Source organism: Physella acuta, unplaced genomic scaffold (assembly GCF_028476545.2).
Source record: "Physella acuta isolate Inbredline_101_S28 unplaced genomic scaffold, ASM2847654v3 ptg000023l, whole genome shotgun sequence".
NCBI lineage: Eukaryota > Metazoa > Mollusca > Gastropoda > Physidae > Physella > Physella acuta.
In genome coordinates, this window is record NW_026731543.1 from 389,536 (window position 1) to 395,000 (window position 5,465).

Below are 5,465 nucleotides of genomic sequence, written 5' to 3' on the forward strand. Positions count from 1 at the left end.
ACTATTGAGCGATTTCCGATAACCGGAAGTGGTACTTTGCCTACTTTGAATTTTTCAAAAGCCTATAACTTGAGTACTATTTCAGGTAGTTAAATGAAATTTCACATGTAAGTAAAAGATTTAATTCTCTACCTTCTGTTAAATTTTGAGTAATTTCCGTTGACCGGAAGTAGTAATTTACGCTACTTCCGATTTCTCAAAAAACTAATGTACATTTTTAAAGTACTAATAATATTACGCACTATTATGCACTTTTTTATTTGGCGTTCCCTTGGTGTGCAATTCTTTTGTTTACGAGATTTTATTCTGTTTTTAAAACTTTAAGTATTTAAAATGGATTAAAAATCATGTCTATAGCCCGAGTTCCCATCCCCTGTTATTTTATATAAGAATATTCTAGAAATTTTTGGGGTGATCACTCCCGGTTTATTTTTTTTTGTCATTATAAAACATCGTGATTATCTTTGTTTAAAAAATATTTCAATTTTTAATATACATTTATATTTCTTTAAAAAGTAAATACTTATTTTTAAAGAGTACATAATCTAGAAAGTTTATAACAGTTGTTTAATTTTTACCCTCGCGAAAAATAAAGCTACAATCATAATATTTACGAAAGAAAGCAATACATAAACATAAACAATCTCAAACTTGAGAAAACGCTGTAAGTGGGTCGTCTTACAAACTCCTATAGTGTTCGGGTCAAGATGTGTGATGTGAGGAAAAGGTGGGGGGGGGGGGGGGTTTGAAGAAAGTGTGATGTCATAATTTTTAAAACTTTTTTTTTATGTTTTTAAAACTAAATAACGAAAGCATCTCGATTTGTGTTGTTGAAAAAAGAATGAAATACATTTAAAAATTAATTTCTATTTAAGTGGATGGGTGTTGGCGGGGGGTGGGGAGGGGGAACAGTTGAGTTCATTAGTTGTTTTTATTTTTTTTATTTTTTTTTGGGGGGGGGGGGGGGCAGGTCTGGCGATTTATGAAAGGAGGGGGGGGGGGGGTCAATTTTGGCTAAGAGCTTAATGTCATTTTGTAATAAAATATATTTATGAAAAAAACAACACATTCAATAACTTGGACGCCGGAAGCTTTTATCTTAGAACATTAGAAATCTTGATTTCTGTTCTAACTACCTTGCTATGATCATCATGCACAAATTTACTTTCCTTTTATGTGTTTGAATACTCCTTCTCTCTTTTTATATTCCCTTTTCTCTAATATTCCTTCTGAAGCCAAATTGTATATTAACTGAATTATCTCCCTGTCCTGTTTGTCACTGCGTTCTCTCCCCTGAATTATCAGCAAACACAAATATTTATCTCGCTGTTCATAATTTTATTTGTTGTCTCCCAAGCAGTGAAGTTCCGCAGCACAAGCCAGCTCCAAAGGGATCGGGAAATTTCGAACATCTATAAATATCTGATTCCCCCGAAGAAAAGGAGGTGAGTTTGATCAAACTTCTTGCAAATTGCCTTACTCGTTCCTTAGCGAACCCCTGCCGACTAAACAGCTTTGGTTATTTATTCTTCTGATCTGATCGAGATTTGAGTCAAGCCTTCCCATTACTACACGTCTTAAAAAACCTAGCTGATTTGCTTTTTTTTTTTTTACTTCAAACCCCTCTTTCATGAAATTATATGTTTAGTAGGATACAAATAATTGACTAATCTCGTTTGTTGCCTATTGAAGCTTTTGGCCTTTTAAATAATTTCCTCATGCAAGCAAAAGCTTCAAATAAATAAAAAACAAAAAAAAAACAAAACAAAAAAAAAACTCATCAATGATGAGAGAATGGTTTCGACCTTAGGTATTCGTCAGTAAAAAGAAGGAGCAGCATACAGTTGACAAGCCTAGGTTGATGCAGCCCATGTGGGTATAAGCCCATCGCATAGAAGCCCATGTCGTAGAAGTCAATGGCGTATAAACCCATAGCGTTGCAGCCCATGTTGGTATCAACACATGTTGGTATAAGCCCATGTTGGTATAAGCCCATGTTGGTATAAGCCCATGTTGGTATAAGCCCATGTTGGTATAAGCCCATGTTGATATAAGCCCATGTTGATATAAGCCCATGTTGATATAAGCCCATGTTGATATAAGCCCATATTGGTATAAGCCCATGTTGATATAAGCCCATATTGGTATAAGCCCATGTTGATATAAGCCCATATTGATATAAGCCCATGTTGATATAAGCCCATGTTGATATAAGCCCATATTGATATAAGCCCATGTTGATATAAGCCCATGTTGATATAAGCCCATATTGGTATAAGCCCATATTGGTATAAGCCCATATTGGTATCAGCCCATATTGATATCAGCCCATATTGGTATCACCCCATATGGGAATAAGCCCATGTTGGTATAAGCCCATGTTGGTATAAGCCCATGTTGGTATAAGCCCACCGGGTAGTCCGGGTAGATGTTCTGTAGAAGGCGTTGCTTCTATGTGTGCCTCAAGGGGTGTGTGTGTGTGTGGAGGGGGGGGGTAGGGTCCTAAAATAATAGTGTACTTGTATGTGTGTGCGAGGGTTGGGTTGCTAGTATGTGTGCATGTTTGTATGAGTGTATGTATTTGGACTGCTGTTTGCTCATTTCTAACATGAGGTTCATTACACTTAATCATCAGTCTTAAGTGCATATGTACTGGGTGGATGGGAAATCTAAAACGTAGACATCTCATCTAAATGGTGACGGAACTGTTGTTGAAGATTAGGAAAGCTTAGCTTGGCCCGTCAATTCTGTTATTCCCCTTGGAAACTATCAGCTAGCGAGCGAGGTTTATAAACTCGTTAAAGGGGAGATAAATATTGACTGGCAAAATGACTAGGTTTTTTTTTATCTTTCTTGCTTGTGTGGACTGGTTTACTTCGGTAATTTAGTTACACGGACACACATCGAACTGAATTCAAGGAAATTCACAATACATGTAGGGGGGGGGGGGGGGGGCTCATTGAAAGACTAAATTCAAGATGATAGTTTTGACAAGTAACCGGCCACAATACAATTTAAAAGTGGGAATTCCCGAAACATTCTAATCTAAGGCTGCAAAATGTGATAAAATATGCGAAGTGACGAGAATCCCCCTTTCAATCTTGTCGTTTTTTATTGGCGAAACAAAATATTTTAGTGCAAATGTAATTATTATTTAATTGTTATCGAAACCTTACCCACTACTCGCAAACTGTTATTATTATTCAAAAGGCCTACTCCTGATGAAAACACATTTATCTCACACAAATTGATTTTCATCAAACACCATCACATGATCTAACACACGGACATTCGAACATCTCGCCAATGTATCGATCATATTTATTAAGACATGAAATATTTCAGTACACCCTGACAAAATAACACAACACCCGCGCTAAACAAGTAACTGCACTGAAATGATTAATAAACAGTTAAAATACAAACCAAAAAGTTAATATTGAAATATTGGCAAAACATAGTTCTCTGTCCTGTTGGAGCATGGGCCACCAACTACAGCTCTCCAGAGTTCTCTGTCCTGTTGGAGTATGGGCCACCAACTAGAGCCCTATCTATTCTGGACCATTCTCTCCACCACTATGTGATGTTCAAGTTCTTGATTAAATAAAGCCATTTATTTAAGCCATGGATTAAAATACACTGAGAAAAAAAATGAGCTTTGTGACTGTGATAGAGTGGGAGGGGTGGGTTAAGAGACGGTTCTAAGTTAACAAATTCCAAATTTCGGTCAGTTAACCCCAGGCCAGTACAGTGTATGTGTGTGTAACTGTAGTGGAGACCCATGTAACAACACATGTAGTGAACACCCCCACCCACATCACACCCTACATCCACCCTCCATTGACGTCACGATTGAACGTTTTTATATTTTGTTTGAGACTTTAAAAAAAACAACTATTTATTTCTAGTCTGACCACTAAAGCTATCCGTCTGCTCTTTGACCCAGGCAGACAAAGCAAACTTTTTTTTTCGGGAACGAAATGCAAGCCACTTTTATTACAAGAGAACTCCCCCCCCCCCCCACTCTATTCCTCGCTCGTGCAACGTCACGTGATGTCGGTGGCTATTGGCTAACACTCTAAGGTCAAAGGTCATCCGAATGTCCACTAGAAATGGCCACTAAGTTGCCAACTTCAGAGTTATTGAACATTCCAGTCAAGGGATCGATTTTTTTTACAACCTTACTCAACAAAAAAAAATGACGGGCCGAATCGCGCAATCAGGTCACGTAATTCGACATAACAGTTAGAGTTCTTTCCCTTTATTGGCCCAACAGGAGTTATCTGCCCGAGAAGGGCAAATCCCACTGAGTTCTGGCCAATAGTTCTTCAAGAGCTCACAGGGAGGGCGAGCTATCAACTGTACAAGGAAAGACCAATAAAATGTACATTAGTTTTTTCCAAGTGAATAGTTCCAGAGGTATTTTTATTTGCCTTAATATCGACCTGTTGCATATAATGCGTGGTTATTAAATATATGAGACTCTCATACAATCATTGAATGAAATCACTCAATCATTCAAACGTTGAGTGAAATCACTCAATCATACACATGTTTACTGAAATTACTCAATCATACAAACGTTAAGTGAAATCACTCAATCATGCAAACGTTGAGTGAAATTACTCAATCATGCAAACGTTGACTGAAATTACTCAATCATACAAACGCTGAGTGAAATCGCTAAATTCCAAATGTTTTAATACCTTTCATGTATGTTGTATAATTGCTGTGTAAGCCAGTTGCATGTGATTCTATTCAGCGAATTTATGATTATTTCTAACGAATCTGTAGCGTTATTTTTCTTGTAAAATAACGAAATACCTCTGGTTTAAAAAATAAACATTGTGTGGTACCAAACTGTGACGAAATTATACACTCTATAAGTGGTCGTGTTTAGGGGTAGGGAGGGTGGTTTTAAAAAATTAACATTGTGTGATACCATATAGTGACGAATAATATACTCTATAAGCGGTCGTGTTTAGGGGTAGGGAGGGTGGTTTTAAAAAATTAACATTGTGTGGTACCAAAATGTGACGAAATGATATACTCTATAAGCGGTCGTGTTTAGGGGTAAGGAGGGTTGGATGTTCAAATGGACATGGGTCAGGTAGCTACTGGCTAATGAACCTACACGTCCAACAAGATGTGATACAGTCCTGTTGTGGCAGGCAACGTTGATTCACTACAAGCAGAAAGATATGCGGAGACCGTAATGATGAAGTGCGGGAATAGAACAAACTTCTCACAAATAGTAAGACCAACACAGTGTGATGTAAGGAATAGGTACTTTTAATCATTAAAAACAGACGAAAGATTATTTTTTGTTTTGTGGTAGAGCAGAAAAAAAATGTTAACGCAAAAAGGTGTGAGGGCGTTTTTATTGAGATGGTGTCTTGTTGGGAGAGTGTCTTATTGAGAGGGTGTCTTGTTGGGATAGTGTCTTATTGAGAGGGTGTTTTGTT